Below are 17,828 nucleotides of genomic sequence, written 5' to 3'. Positions count from 1 at the left end.
CTGCCAGCAGCACATGGCAAACAAAGCAGGGACAGTACCCTTCCCTCAACGACCCCTCCCCCGTGGGAGGACAAAAGGCTTATTGTGGAAACGGGCATGGAAGGCATGGAGGAGGGCGGGAGCATGAACATCAGAGGAGGGAACCCATGAACGCTCCTCAGGACTGTAGCCCCTCCAGTGAACCAAATACTGTAGGCGGCCCCTAGACATACGAGAGTCAATAATGCTGCTGACCTCTTATTCTTTATGGTTGTCAACAGAGATAGGATGGGTATGAGGCAACACAGTGGTAAACCGATTACAAACCAATGGTTTCAAGAGGGGGACATGAAAAACATTGGAGATGTGCATTGCAGGAGGAAGGTCAAGAGCGTAAGCCACAGAATTGACCCGTCGGAGTATTCGAAAAGGACCAACATAACGAGGAGCCAGTTTATTGGAAGGCACACAAAGGTTCAAGTTTTGAGAAGACAGCCAAACCCACTCACCAACCTGGTAGGAAGGTGCGGGCAGACGCCTACGATCAGCCTGGAACTTTTGCTGCTGCATAGAATGACAAAGGCAATCCTGAATCCAAGGCAATCCTGAATCTGCACCTACGTGGAATGCAGTTTCCGGAGTTGCCTCAGGTGTGAGCGTTTCCCGGACGCGTAGGACAAGACTTTAAAAGGTTGCCATGGAACCCACAATAGAGGCAGAGCCCCTCCCTCTCCGCCGTAGAGAGATGCGTGAATCCCAACTGCATCGGCTCAGCAGTACCTGATGTCTCTGGACCAGGAGGCATGGCAGGAGAGGGAGGCATGGAACGAACATGTAAGAGACAATGGAACAGGAAGCTTCTGCAAGGGCTCCTTGAAAGAAGGCCTCTCTCTGATGTCAATTAGGATCAAAAAAGACACCAATGCCTCGAGATCCTCTGGTAAATCTCTGGCAGCAACTTCATCTTTAATCACATCAGAGAGCCCATGAAAGAAGGTGGCAACCTACCTCTACAAACCTACCTCTGCGGCAAGTGTACAGAACTCAATGGCATACTGAGCAACAGATCTCATACCTTGCTGAATAGACATGAGTCATTTAGCAGCAGAGGAGGAGCAAGCCGTAACATCAAATACCCTTCGAAATTCAGGGTAATTTGAAATCACAGTTTTATTAGTCTCCCACAAGGGATTAGCCCAGGCAAGAGCTGTGTCAGAGAGTAATGAGATGAGAAATCCCACCTTAGCTCTGTCAGAGCGAAACGCCTGAGGTAAAATCTCAAAGTAAATGCCAACATGGTTCAAAAACCCTCTGCACTGAATAGGATCGCCTCCATATCGCTGAGGTAGATGTCCAGAACCGGACAGGCTCCTGGTAGGATTAGGTGCAGCAGCGGAAACAGGAGCAGCCATAACTTGTGGGACACTGTGGTCCAAATGTACAGTGCGAGTCAGCAGGGCTTGCAGGGCTAGTGCAAATTGATCCAAGCGGTGATCATGTTCATCCATTCTTTAAATGATGTTAGGTAAAGGTGGATTATTAGCACCATCAGGATTCATGGCCCTTGCGTTATGTCAGGGTGCCAGGAATCAGACTGAGATGAGAAGTGCAAAAATAATCACACCTTTATTAATAACAAAAAATAATAAAAAGTCCACAAGTCAAATAACAAGCCAGGAGTCAAAGCCAGAGCTGGTAGTCAGACGAGCCGAGTCAGGAGCCAAAGCGAGTAGTCAGACGAGCTGAGTCAGGAACCAGGAGGGACATCAGACAGCCAGACACAGGAACTCACAAACAGGTCTGAGACAACGCAAGGGCAAAGCATACTGAACAGAGGCCCTTTAAATAATAAGTGATGACATCACAATTCTGAGATTTCAACCTGTCTTAACCGGATGATGTACAACAGTCTGGCCATAAGAGGGTGTGCAGGAAATGAGCAGCATCACACACTCTGCACCAGATTCAGCAAGAACAGGTAAGCAAAATGGCTGCCAGCAGCACATGGCAAACAAAGCAGGGAAAAGACCCTGACAACTCCACAACCTCATACTTACAATGCTGTTGAATATGCTGACACTTTATAAATAAATAATAATAATAATAATATGCATCTTGTATGATGTCATCTTTTTCATGATATCCAAACTCCACACACAATGTGCCCTATTTAGAGAAGCCGATTCACACTTGTTCTAGAAAAGACAATCGCCTAGATTTAGAGTTGGGCGGTAGCCGTGAAAACCAGTGTTAGAGGCTCCTAACGCTGGTTTTTAACGCCCTCTGGTATTTGGAGTCAGTGATTAAAGGGTCTAACGCTCACTTTCCAGCCGCGACTTTTCGATACTTTTCGATACCGCAGATCCCCTTACGTCAATTGCGTATCCTATATTTTCAATGGGATCTTTCTAACGCCAGTATTTAGAGTCGTGGCTGAAGTGAGCGTTAGAAATCTAACGACCAAACTCCAGCCGCAGAAAAAACGCCGGTTTATAAAGCTCTTAACTACTGTGCTCTAAAGTACACTAACACCTATAAACTACCTATGTACCCCTAAACCGAGGTCCCCCCACATCTCCGCCACTCTATTAAATTTTTTAACCCCTAATCTGCCGCTCCGTACACCGCCGCCATCTACGTTATCCCTATGAACCCCTAATCTGCTGCCCCTAACACCGCCGACCCCTATATTATATTTATTAACCCCTAATCTGCCCCCCACAACGTCGCCGCCACCTGCCTACACTTATTAACCCCTAATCTGCCGACCGGACCTGAGCGCTACTATAATAAAGTTATTAACCCCTAATCCGCCTCACTCCCGCCTCAATAACCCTATAATAAATAGTATTAACCCCTAATCTGCCCTCCCTAACATCGCCGACACCTAACTTCAAGTATTAACCCCTAATCTGCCGATCGGAGCTCACCGCTACTTTAATAAATTTTTTAACCCCTAAAGCTAATTCTAACCCTAACCCTAACACCCCCCTAATTTAAATATAATTTTATTCTAACTAAATAAATTAACTCTTCTTAATTAAATTATTCCTATTTAAAGCTAAATACTTACCTGTAAAATAAACCCTAATATAGCTACAATATAAATTATAATTACATTGTAGCTATTTTAGGATTAATATTTATTTTACAGGCAACTTTGTATTTATTTTAACCAGGTACAATAGCTATTTAATCGTTACCTAGTTAAAATAATAACAAAATTACCTGTAAAATAAATCCTAACCTAAGTTACAATTAAACCTAACACTACACTATCAATAAATAAATTAAATACAATTCCTACAAATAAATACAATTAAATAAACTAACTAAAGTACAAAAAATAAAAAAGAACTAATTTACAAAAAATAAATAAATATTTACAAACTTTAGAAAAATATTACAACAATTTTAAACTAATTACACCTACTCTAAGCCCCCTAATAAAATAACAAAGACCCCCAAAATAAAAAAATGCCCTGCTCTATTCTAAATTAGAAAAGTTCAAAGCTCTTTTACCTTACCAGCCCTGAACAGGGCCCTTTGCGGGGCATGCCCCAAATAATTCAGCTCTTTTACCTGTAAAAAAAAACATACAATACCCCCCCCCCCAACATTACAACCCACCACCCACATACCCCTAATCTAACCCAAACCCCCTTTAAATAAACCTAACACTAAGCCCCTGAAGATTTTCCTACCTTGTCTTCACCATGCCAGGTTCACCGATCGGTCCAGAGTCTTGATCCAAGCCCAAGCGGGGGGCTGAAGAGTGACGTCCATCCTCGGGCTGAAGTCTGGATCCAAGCGGCGGCTGAAGAAATCCATCATCGGGCTGAAGTCGGAAGTCCGTCATCGGGATGAAGTCTTCTATCAAGCCGCATCTTCAATCTTCTTTTTTCTGGAGCGGAGCGGAGCAGAGCCATCTTCTTTCCAACCGACGCTGATCCAACCTCTTCAACCGACGCCTACTCGCCGAATGAAGGTTCCTTTAAGGGACGTCATCCAAGATGGTGTCCCTCGAATTCCGATTGGCTGATAGGATTCTATCAGCCAATCGGAATTAAGGTAGGAATATTCTGATTGGCTGATGGAATCAGCCAATCAGAATCAAGTTCAATCCGATTGGCTGATCCAATCAGCCAATCAGATTGAGCTCGCATTCTATTGGCTGTTCCGATCAGCCAATAGAATGCGAGCTCAATCTGATTGGCTGATTGGATCAGCCAATCGGATTGAACTTGATTCTGATTGGCTGATTCCATCAGCCAATCAGAATTTTCCTACCTTAATTCCGATTGGCTGATAGATTCCTATCAGCCAATCGGAATTCGAGGGACGCCATCTTGGATGACGTCCCTTAAAGGAACCTTCATTCGGCGAGTAGGCGTCGGTTGAAGAGGTTGGATCCGCGTCGGTTGGAAAGAAGATGGCTCCGCTCCTCTCCGCTCCAGAAGAAAGAAGATTGAAGATGCGGCTTGATAGAAGACTTCATCCCGATGATGGACTTCCGACTTCAGCCCGATGATGGATTTCTTCAGCTGCTGCTTGGATCCAGACTTCAGCCCGAGGATGGACGTCACTCTTCAGCCCCCCGCTTGGGCTTGGATCAAGACTTCCGAGGACGGATCGGTGAACCTGGTATGGTGAAGATAAGGTAGGAAGATCTTCAGGGGCTTAGTGTTAGGTTTATTTAAGGGGGGTTTGGGTTAGATTAGGGGTATGTGGGTGGTGGGTTGTAATGTTGGGGGGGTATTGTATGTGTTTTTTTTACAGGCAAAAGAGCTGAATTATTTGGGGCATGACCCGCAAATGGCCCTTTTCAGGGCTGGTAAGGTAAAAGAGCTTTGAACTTTTGTAATTTAGAATAGGGTAGGGCATTTTTTTATTTTGGGGGTCTTTGTTATTTTATTAGGGGGCTTAGAGTAGGTGTAATTAGTTTAAAATTGTTGTAATATTTTTCTAATGTTTGTAAATATTTTTTTATTTTTTGTAACTTAGTTCTTTTTTATTTTTTGTACTTTAGTTAGTTTATTTCATTGTATTTATTTGTAGATATTGTATTTAATTAATGTATTGATAGTGTAGTGTTAGGTTTAATTGTAGGTAATTGTAGGTATTTTATTTAATTAATTTATTGATAGTGTAGTGTTAGGTTTAATTGTAACTTAGGTTAGGATTTATTTTACAGGTGATTTTGTAATTATTTTAACTATTTTAGCTATTAAATAGTTCTTAACTATTTAATAGCTATTGTACCTGGTTAAAATAAATACAAAGTTACCTGTAAAATAAATATTAATCCTAAAATAGCTACAATATAATTATAATTTATATTGTAGCTATCTTATGGTTTATTTTACAGGTAAGTATTTAGCTTTAAATAGGAATAATTTATTTAATAATAGTTAATTTATTTCGTTAGATTTAAATTATATTTAACTTAGGGGGGTGTTAGTGTTAGGGTTAGACTTAGCTTTAGGGGTTAATACATTTATTATAGTAGCGGCGAGATTCGGTCGTCAGATTAGGGGTTAATAATTGAAGTTAGGTGTCGGCGATGTTAGGGAGGGCAGAATAGGGGTTAATACTATTTATTATAGGGTTATTGAGGCGGGAGTGAGGCGGATTAGGGGTTAATAACATTATTATAATAGCGGCGCGGTCCGGTCGGCAGATTAGGGGTTAATAAGTGTAGGCAGGTGGAGGCGACGTTGTGGGGGGCAGATTAGGGGTTAATTAATATAATATAGGGGTCGGCGGTGTTAGGGGCAGCAGATTAGGGGTACATAGGGATAATGTAAGTAGCGGCGGTTTACGGAGCGGCAGATTAGGGGTTAAAAATAATATGCAGGGGTCAGCGATAGCGGGGGCGGCAGAATAGGGGTTAATAAGTGTAAGGTTAGGGGTGTTTAGACTCGGGGTACATGTTAGGGTGTTAGGTGCAGACGTAGGAAGTGTTTCCCCATAGGAAACAATGGGGCTGCGTTAGGAGCTGAACGCTGCTTTTTTGCAGGTGTTAGGTTTTTTTTCAGCTCAAACAGCCCCATTGTTTCCTATGTGGGAATCGTGCACGAGCACGTTTTTGAGGCTGGCCGCGTCCGTAAGCACCGCTGGTATCTAGAGTTGCAGTGGCATTAAATTATGCTCTACGCTCCCTTTTTGGAGCCTAAGGCACTGAAAACCCAGCCCTTCTGTAAACTCTAAATACCAGCGGTATTTAAAAGGTGCGGGGGAAAAAAAGCACGCGTAGCTAACGCACTCCTTTGGCCGCAAAACTCTAAATCTAGGCGAATGATTCCCATGGTCATTATGTTAGTCTAATCTGTGTTGTTTTGCAGTTCCATATTTGATCATCTCTGTTGAAGCCAGTTAGGGACAGATACAGTATAGTTAGTCTTGTGAAGGTTGCCATGTGCTCTTACAGTTGTCAGAATAAAAAAATAATATTTCTAGAGATAAATTACAGGAAAAATGGCAAAATAAATAGTATATGTATATTGTATATTTGTTTTACTACAGAGAATTAAACATTATATAGCAAAACCTCAAAGTGAGCAAATGTAATACTGCAAAGTGCAAACATATTATTTCAGGATATTAAAAACTATCAGCTAGAATTGAGACTTGAAAGTTGTTTCAGATTATTTTAAAGGTAAAGAAATTACATGGTAGGTTAGCATGGAATGCATAGGAATAATTATTGAGCTAGACTCATAGATGCGTATGAGTGTGCAGAGGGAACTCTCTGCAAATGTGAGATCATGTTCATAATTCATTGAGCATTGTTCCACATATCTTTCCAAGCATACAATTAGTGGGAGTTCCTTCCATTAACATTTTAGTTGTCTGGAGTGCCCAATGCATAAAATCACACGCAGGAAATTAGAACTTATTATTAAGTAGTTTAAAGAATTACAAATACAACTAATTCAAAAACATGTTTCTTGATAAACTGTTTATGTAAATGTTAAGGTTAAAATATTCCCATGTGTGTTTGTGAAAAGTAGCCTGTCTGGATTGAACAAGAGGCATCTTAGAAACCTTGCAGATAGAAGAGTGGATAAAAGTATTTTTTTCTCATTTCAATTCTGTTTTAATGCTCGTATCCTTGACAGTGAAAGTTGTTCTATGTGGCGAGCAGTGTATAGTTGGGAGATAGATGGGACTCCCTTTATTATAAGTGATTTGAACTCATAAATTATGGCTGTGATGAGGCGCAAGAAGAATGCTCTTTCAATACTGCAATATCCAAGTTGAAACATTGTGGCAAGATTTTTCTGTGTAATATTTGTTTTACAGCAAGGTTTTATTGAATCTAGGCTATTAGCAACGGACATACAGTATAAGATCATTGTAGGAAACAGCTATATTATTGCATACATTTTTGAGAACTGCAGCTCCAGATGGATACAACTAAAACGCATTCTAAATACCGAAAGATTGTATGACCTTAATATTTATATAGATCGGGAAGGGTTAAGGGGGATGTTGTTGAAACCTTTTAATAAAACGCTTGTGAGAAAAATATATTTCATAAGATGAAGGATACAAGTACCTGGAGCCATGGTTTGAATTATGAAATTTCCAGTAGTTTAGGTAATTAATAAAAATAAAAAAACACAGCAAAAAAAGTTGTTTATACATGGAACAAAAAGAGTTCTTTATACATTGAAAGACATTGCCCTGATCTGGTAAATTTAAGGTATGAATATTATTAAAAAAGATCAATCGAGTTTTATAAAATTTCCTGTGAAAAAAGCAAATGGGTAGACTAGACTGAAAGGAGTGTTTCAAAATTTGGTTAATTTAGAGTTAATACAGAACCATTTCTCTCAATGGCTTTTTTTTCTTCAATAGCCTGTAAAACTGAATTTATATAAATCATGATATAAATATTCTTAATGCCTTCAACAAATGATATTCATTATAATTATCATCATGAGGTGGGTCATTGTAGAACTTTAAATCTAATCAATCATTTAATCTAAGGAAATGTGTGGGGGGAGAGAAAGTATTCAACAAAAGTACAATAACTGTGTTGAAAGACTCAAGATAATTAATTAAACTAATATAATTAGCTCCCTCGAGATTTAAGTGCTTTTTCAATTACTTTTATGATTTAAAACTATGTTGCACCAAAGTATGAAAATGTATGCCCTAATGCTTTATATCTGTTGATTAGTGTCTGTTATGAAAGTATTGAATTTGCAACTTATGATATGAAGTTTAGATAATCATACTATTAAGTTTTTTTGTGCTCACATGAATATTGTTTAAATTCCAGAAACAAATTTCAAAATTATGTGCGTGGGGGGGGGGGGGGGGGGTTGGTGGTATACCGTGGTATAAATAAGCATTATGGTTAGGGTTCATTTATTTGGAAGACATCATGGTTAATAGTAATGGACGAGGTTCAATGAGAATCAGGGTTCTCTCAGATATAGGGATGTGGGATAGAACTATGTTCAAGTGTCAACTCAGTATGGTAGTATAATTGATGTTTAATACTCAATCCTTCCAAACTAAGCATACATCTTCTTAGGAGATGGTATTAGAGCTTAAAACCTGGTCAAATAATTTATTATGAAGGTGTGTACACAAGCATATTGAAGAATTAAAGAACTGCAACTGGATTGTGATGCCAGTGCAAAATATCTTTTTAATTTCAATAGGAAGTATAGGAAACCAAAGCTTCTGCTAGGTTTGTTGGTATTATGAAGACCTCTCTCAAATAATTCAAAGTATAAAAATGTTTATTAAATTTTCATTTTAGAGTCACATACTAGTTCAGTGTTTTACTAAGTATATGAGGGGGTTGATAATTAGGAATGCAAATTTGTATTTAGGCAAATGGAAAAAAAATAACCATTAATGTTGCTGTAGTCTATGCATTAGTTTCAAAAAGGAAAATTTTGAAGGGCTATTTGTAATTTAGTGTAGGGTAGAGCTTTTTTTATAATAGGGGGGCTTTTTATTTTGTTAGGGGGATTAGATTAGGTGTAATTAGTTTAAAAATCTTGTAATTTGTTTATTATTTTCTGTAATTTTGTGGGGGGTTTTGTACTTTAGATAATTTTATTTAATTGTATTTAATTGTATTTAATTTAGGGAAATAATTTAATTATAGTGTAGTGTTAGGTGTAATTGTAACTTAGGTTAGGTTTTATTTTACAGGAAACTTTGTATTTATTTTAGCTAGGTAGTTATTAAATAGTTAATAACTATTTCATAACTATTCTACCTAGTTAAAATAAATGCAAACTTGCCTGTAAAAAAAAATAAACCCTAAGCTAGATACAATGTAATTATTAGTTATATTGTAGCTAGCTTAGGGTTTATTTTATAGGTAAGTATTTAGTTTTAAATAGGAATTATTTAGTTAATGATAGGAATTTTTATTTAGATTTCTTTTAATTATATTTAAGTTAGGGGATGTTAGGATTAGGGTTAGACTTAGGTTTAGGGGTTAATACATTTAGTATAGTGGCAGCGATGTTGGGGGCAGCAGATTAGGGGTTAATAAATACACAGGAAGGTGGCGGCGATGCTAGGGCTGGCAGATTAGGGGTTAATAATATTTAACTAATGTTTGTGAGGCAGGAGTGCGGCGGTTTTAGGGTTAATATGTTTATTATAGTGGCAGCGACATTGGGGGGGGGGCAGATTAAGGGTTAATTAGTGTAGGTAGGTGGTGGCGACAATGGGGACAGCAGAGTAAGAGTTAATAAATATAATGTAGGGTTCAGCGATGTTGGGTGCAGCAGATTAGGGGTTCATAAGTATAATGTAGTTGGCGGCCGTGTCCGGAGTGGCAGATTAGGGTTAATAATTATAATGTAGGTGTCGACGATTTTGGGGGCGGCAGATTAGGAGTTAATAAGTGTAAGATTAGGGGTGTTTAGACTCGGGTTCATGTTAGGGTGTTAGGTGTAGACATAAAATGTATTTCCCCATAGGAATCAATGGGGCTGCGTTAAGGAGCTTTACGCTGAATTTTTGCAGGTTTTAGACTTTTTTTCAGTTGGCTCTCCCCGTTGATTCCTATGGGAAATCATGCATGAGCACGTTACACCAGATCACCGCTAACGTAAGCATCGCTGGTATAGGAGTGCGGTAATTAGCAAAATATTGCTCAACGCTCACTTCTTGTCTGGTTTGTAAAAACTCGTAATACCAGCGCTGTCTGTAAGTGAGCGGTGAGCATAAACTGCTCGTTAGCACCGCACAGCCTCTAACGCAAAACTCGTAATCTAGGTTTTTGTTTGCTGCACATTTCATTTATTGTATTTTAATAAGATAACTGGATTCAGCTATGTATATGTATCACTGACAGAGCTACTACTAACTCAGTAAATTAATGTTATTTAGCTATATACTGTATGGCATTCCTATATTCTATTTGATTTGGCTTAACAATCTTAATAGCTACTGTAAATATGTATTTATATTCATGTAATACTGATCAAAAGCTGTTTTGTGATACTTAGAGAATTTATCAGTAATGGATGTGAATCATTTTTCTCTTTATTTGATCATTTTGGGCTCTATCTTGGCATCTGAGGTCAACCAGGCTTTAATTGTCCCCTTTAGTTCCGAGGAGCTGAGCCTGGAAAGTCTCTCTCTTTTTCTTCCTTAACTTTTTCTCTCCTAGATCTCAAGACAAACTAAAAAATAAATAATGCTCTGCTACTAACACTGACTACTGTTTCAGTTCAGTGCTGTTGGTTTAAACAAAATACATCTAATCCAAACAGGGGTAATTTTGGCAGCTACTTTCAAGCAGTGAGAACAAATTATGGAAAATACAAGGTTAAAATAAAAGGTTAAAATATACACTGCATTATTTTAATAGATGCATTTAACTTATGTGTGTTTTTATTATATGTATGTATTATATGAAGAAGTCTTGTTATTAAACTTGATATCAATGTATGTTGCCTCTACATGTTTATGTTCCTAGCTTTTTATCTTTGGGACAGAACCCTGATTGCTTAGTTTAGGATGCACAGCTTGTCATGTGGATTATAGTTCCGGCAGGGAGTCAAGGCAGCTCAAGATCTATTTGGGGTTAGGTGAAAAGGAGTTATGAAAGAACGTCTAAAGCTATACAAGGTTGGAGATGATGTAGCGGTATATAGATAATAAGAGCAGAAAGACTGTCGGCTAGATTACGAGTTGTGCATTACGCTGAACAGCAGCTTTAAGAGGTCCTAACGCTGCTTTTTTACGCCCGCTTCTATTACGAGTCTTGAAGTTTTAATGTCACCGCACACTTCTTTGGCCGTACTGCAAAACTACTTAAATTTTGTAAAGTCTTTTTTCTATGGGCTTCCATAGCGCCAGTATTACGAGTCTGTCATGGGAGGCCAAAAAGTGAGCCGTACACCCTACCCTGTCAAGAGTCCTAACGCATTTAAAAGTCAGTAGTTATGAGTTTTATGGTACAACACCGTAGAATAAAACTCATAACATAAGTGCTAAAAAGTACACTAACACCCATAAACTATCTATTAACCCCTAAACCAAGGCCCTCCCGTATCGCAAACACTATAATAAAATTTTATCCCCTAATCTGCCGCTCCGGACACCACCGCCACCTACATTATATTTATGAACCCCTAATCTGCTTCCCCCAACATCGCCGCCACCTACATTATATTTATTAACTCTTAATCTGCTGTCATCAATGTCGCTGCCACCTACCCACACTTATTAACCCCTATTCTGCCGCCCCAACGTCGCCGCCACTATAATAAACATATTAACCCCTAAACCGCCGCACTCCCGCCTCACAAACATTAGTTAAATATTATTAACCCCTAATCTGCCATCCCTAACATCGACGCCACCTACCTACATTTATTAACCCTTAATCTGCCGCCCCAACATTGCCGCCACTATATTAAAGTTATTAACCCCTAAATCTAAGTCTAACCCTAACACCCCCTAAGTTAAATATAATTTAAATAAGTCTAAATACAATTCCTATTATTAACTACATTATTCCTATTTAAAACTAAATACTTACCTATAAAATAAACCCTAGACTAGCTACAATATAACTAATCGTTACATTGTATCTAGCTTAGGGTTTATTTTTATTTTGCAGGCAAGTTTGTATTTATTTTAACTAGGTAGAATAGTTATTAAATAGTCATTAACTATTTAATAACTACCTAGCTAAAATAAATACAAAAGTACCTATAAAATAAAACCTAACCTAAGTTACACTAACACCAAACACTACACTATAATTAACTAAATTAACTAAATTAACAACAATTAAATAAATTAAATTAAACTAGCTAAAGTACAAAAACAAAACAAAAAAAAACTACCTATCAGCCAATAGGATTGAGCTCACATTCTATTGGCTGTTCCAATCAGCCAATAGAATGTGAGCTCAATCCTATTGGCTCATTGGATCAGCCAATAGGATTGAACTTCAATCCTTTTGGCTGATTGCATCAGCCAATAGGATTTTTTCTACCTTAATTCCGATTGGCTGATAGAATTTGGGTATCATAGATTTGGGTATCATCAGCAAACTGATTTACTGTAACCAAAAGGATGATATGTTTTCCAATTAATGATGTATAGGTAGAAAAAAGCAAGGGACCAAAGACAGAGCCTTGCGGTACTCCTACTGAGTGAGGAAAGGATAAGAGGATATGCTGTTAAAGGAAACTGTAAGTGAGCAGTTTGAGAGATAGGAAGTAAACCATGAGAGGGCAAAACACACTGAAAATACCCTTAGATACCATTTTGGATGAAATTACAGAATTATTAAAGCTCTGTGCCTTTATTTACAAGTGGGTTTTCTTACATTTACATATGTAAATATAATTGTTAGCCTTATATGTTATATTTTATAAACAAATAAGAACTGCCAAAAACGCAAGAATATAGAGGTCTCAACTGCATTTAGAAATGTTGTTTTGCAGTGGTGTTCTGAAAATGCTGCTATTTAGTTAATACTCATATTTAGTAATGTTAAGTTAAAGGGGGCCTATTTAAGAACAAGCGAGCAGACATGATCTGATATTACGGATCATGTCCGCTGCACATCGATAAATGTTGACTTCATACGCTCTCTGCATTAATCATTGCACCAGCAGTTCCTGTGAACTGCTGGTGCAATACCGCCCCCTGCAGATTCGCGGCCAATCAGCCGGTAGCAGGGGGTGTCAATCAACCCGATCATATTGGATTGGGTTGATTTAAGTCAATGTCTGTCCGCCGCCTCAGAGCAGGCGGACAGGTTATGGAGCAGTGGTCTTCATAACTTGTGTTTCTGGCAAGCTGCTTCATAATAGGCCCCAAAGTACTTTCCTTTTTCAAAATTTGATCTCAGCACTCATGTTGGTGCAAATAATATCAGAATTTTTGCACCTTGTTTGGTGCACAGGTCTAAATCTTGTGTTTTTAAAATATGCTATTTTCCTAATAACATATTTTGTGTCTCAATCTTAAAAAAGTAAAATAAATAATACATATTTTATATAGATGTAGAGAGTTTTTTGTTTGTTTTGAAAGGGGGTTTTAACAAATTTTTAAAATGTTATATATTTTTTCTAATGTTATTTATTCTGCAAAAGGTAAATCCCATTCAGTACAATAAGCATATAAACGTTTGGTGAGATTTTTGGCTAAATACATGGTTTACAGTTTCTGAATGGTTATAATGCCAAGATAGAAGCTGGTGTAGGTTTTACCCACTTTCCTCTATAAGATATTAATTTCACACACTGTTCCTACACCAGAAATTTTGTAAAATAGAAAGATGATTGAAACTCAATAAATTATTATTAGTGTGAAACCATCACTTCTACAGCATTATCATTACAAATTAGCCATCTATCACACATGCCCAATATACCCATAATGCAACTAATTAAATATGTTTATTATTAATAACCACATATAACTATGGTTTAGGAGAGATAAAAAGGATTTTACTCATGTAAATTAAATATTTTGCTTACACATTGTACAAAGGGACTAATCTAGACAACCAAAAACATGTTTCATGGATTGTTTGGAGTGAAAAAATGTTCATGGGTGCAGGCTTTTATTTCCAAATCTGTTGTGAGCAATATAAAAACGCTTTGCAAATATCTATCAAAACCTCAATATTGAAACCATTATTGGAAATATTGTGATCAACATCATAAATTACTGTCTATTATAAGAGTGTCTAGATAATTCGTACTTCATCAAAAATGCTTTTTTTAGGGACATATGATTGGTCTACTAAATTGTTTCCTGAATATTTTCTATTTTTACATAGAATGTAAAAAAATAGTTTAAATTATTCTAAAGAAAAATAACTTTGCCGATTAGTTCCCATTGTTAAATTGTTAAATCGTAAATAAATGGTTACTCTCAAAGTGCTATTTTAAGTTATGTTTTAAGTAATAAACCTTCTATAGAAGGCTACACACCCTGCTGAAATTGCTATCTTTTACATGCTTTTTCACTCTGATGATATTGCTTCATGCAGTGAAAAGATAGTCTCTAATACAAAAAAAAAGAACTGTAAAGTAGTATAATATGTATGGTTTAAAAACCTGATTTCCTAATACCCGAGTTTCAATAAAAAGTGTATTTGTCTTTTAATGAAATCCTTTCCAAGCCAGCAGTTACAAATTCTGTATTAGAAAACAGATTAAGGTTAACTGTGTGCAAAGAAAAAATGTTTAAAAGAGGCAATATTTAAAAGTTAACTTGTCCACTTATGGACTTTAAACTCTAGAAAGAAATGTATAATTCCATTATTATTCCACTTACATTTTATTGAAGCTGAGCTTTTGATTGCAAAAAATATATCATATTTAATTTTTTCAATCATATTTGCAAAAAAATAATGATTTATGTGGGGGCGGGGCCAGCACTCAACACAGATGCAGATAAAGTGAGCTCCATCTTCCTCCTTTGGGAAAGAGTTTGTTCCCCACCATTGACATGGCTAAATTAGCAGTGGGGCACCGGTAAAACACCTGAGACATGATTTCCCATTTCGCTCAGTGAGCTCATCACTCAGAAGCCTGCACAAGTTGCTTGCAGTTGGAGGATGAAGCGGGAGGGCCTGTTCTGAGCAGACTGAGTGAAGAGCAATGTGGCCCAAAAACATTTAACTGCTCCCAGATCAAGTTGCACCAAAAAGAAAATCAAGCTACATCAAGGAGTGGTCAGGTGATTACAATGGGCAGATGTGATTAACTGGAGGGGATTTTAACATGGAGGTCTCTAAAAGTCCCCTTATTCTTCTTCCTTTTTAATTTCAACTTTATCATTACTAGAAGCTGGCAGTGAAACTACTAAGGCCCACTAATATAAAGGTTACTTGCCCAGCTTAGGACACTAACTTATGCAACTAAATGACACATTTTTCAGGAACAAGTGCCATACCTTGTATATAAACTTTAAGGAGTCTATTAGTTTTTTTTCTATTTTTCCACCTACTTATTCATTAGTAACCCTCATACCTAGACACCCCATTTAAGTGTGCATTTGGTCTGTCAGCTGTAGCATTACGTGTTTCATACCAATATAAACTACTATAGCACCTTATATACCTTAATAATACCCAACACTCTGGATACTTATTAAGAGAGAGTCTTTACTTGTATATCAGTTATATAAATAGAATACATAGAACCTGGCAACTCCTTCTTGGACAAACTTTTAAGGCAATACTGCTCAGAATCCTTTCTATACCTATGCCATATCACTGAGAAAGTTAAATAAAACAGATAAAGCTATGAAACCTTGAGCTCTCCATACACCCTCTGTAAATAACTTCTTTACATTGATAGACTCCCACTCCTCAGCAGGGGCCTCTCCTGTTTCAGTCTGTGCCAGACTTTATTCTCCTTCATCAGACCTTGATATGACTACAAATATAGTTTTAGTACCTAAGACACTATTGGACTCTCTCTCTTCAAGAAAGATCTCTCTGCACTTTTGGAGCAGGTCAAGCAATTCATAAGAGAGGAGATATCAGAAATAAAAAAAGAGTTATCTGACATGGGCCAGAGTGGAGGAATTGGAAGAAAACATTGACACCTATTCCTCCACAATGGACACAATGCTTACACACCTCCAACAACATGATCATGCATTACTGGAATTGGAAAATAAACTTGAAAGAATGGAAAATAGAAATAATCAGGGGGATCCCTGAATCAGTATCTCTGCCAGAATTAAACAAGATATCTCCAAGACCTATTTTGCTTTTATTAAAAGGGAATAAAGTATTACCCCAGCCCCTATTGACAGGGCCCACATTTCTTTAATATCCAAGAAGTACTTTTACCAAGATAGTTAAGGAAGACCTAATGAAACAGGCTAGACTGAAACAACATATCACATACCAGAACTCAAACCTACAAATGTATGCAGATCTCACCATCAGAACACTCCAAATGAGGGAAGATCTAAGCCCACTTACAACTGCTCTTTGCAAAATGAACATTACATATAGATGGAGCTTCCCATCCCATCTGCTCATCATTTGGAATGGACAAAGAATCATTTGCAGATCACCACTTGATATCACGTGTTATATATATATATATATTAGATTACAATATTAATTATGACTATCTCGGCAGTAACCTCCAACGTGTTAGTATATATACTGTATACTAGGTTACAAAATAATTTACTATTGTCTCATCGGTAATCTCCCATATATTTGTATTATTTTTCAGTAGTTCTAATCAGGTTATATATTTTTAAACACAGCAAAATATATTTGTGGAGTAAAGAGGATTCAGTTTGGAAAAATATATACAGATTTATTAAACATTAAACAAGATACCAACAAGCAATATACCATTTAATTACACACAAAACAAACTCTCTGATACACTTTAAAATAAAATATGCTACTACACGTTGTTTTGATCCTATGGGTACAAATCTAACAGTGAAGTCTATAACAAGGTAAAATAAATCAGCATGAACCAATTATGCAATATGTGTTACTAACAACATTTTTTTAATACAATCTTAGCCAAATATTACCATTAAAATTATATCCGGATACTTAGCAATTTATAGCAATTAATCAGATTCAGAAGGTATGGCTATAACCAGTAAATAATTAAAAAAAAAACTTTTATGATGCAACAACAAGTCTCAGCCTTAGAGAATACAATACCACTAAAATTAAATATATTTAATTTTAATACCCATAGATTTCCTTACAATAAGCTGAATTAAATTAACACTATCTATAACAAGATTTATTGTATTGTTAGGTGAATTAGATTCCTAGACAATATAAACCAGACTATAGGGGTAAGTACATATAGACATGGGGCCTATTATTATCTAATACAAATCTTAAAGGGACAGTCTACACCAGAATTTTTATTGTTAAAAAAAATAGATAACCCCTTTATTACCCGTTCCCTAGTTTTGCACAACCAACACAGTTATATTAATATATGTTTTACCTCTGTAATTACTTTGTATCTAAGCCTAACCCCTTATTTCAGTTATTTTGACAGACATCCATTTAAGCAAATCAGAGCTGGCTCACCTGTGTAAGCACAGTGTTATCTATATGACACACATGAACTAACACCCTGTAGTGGTGAAAAACTGTCAAAATTGCCTGAGAGAAGAGGCGGCCTCCAAGGGCTTAGAAATTAGCATATGAACCTCCTAGGCTTAACCTTCAACTAAGAATACCAAAAGAACAAAGCAAAATTGGTGATAAAAGTAAACGTAGAAATTGTCTAAAATTACATTCTCTATCTGAATCATGAAAGTTTATTTTGGACTAGACTGTCCCTTTAATAAGGACTTTAAATGCAATAACTGCTTAAATA

The sequence above is a fragment of the Bombina bombina genome, chromosome 6 (assembly GCF_027579735.1).
Source record: "Bombina bombina isolate aBomBom1 chromosome 6, aBomBom1.pri, whole genome shotgun sequence".
Taxonomy (NCBI): Eukaryota; Metazoa; Chordata; class Amphibia; order Anura; family Bombinatoridae; genus Bombina; species Bombina bombina.
Note: the sequence above shows the minus strand (reverse complement) of the source record.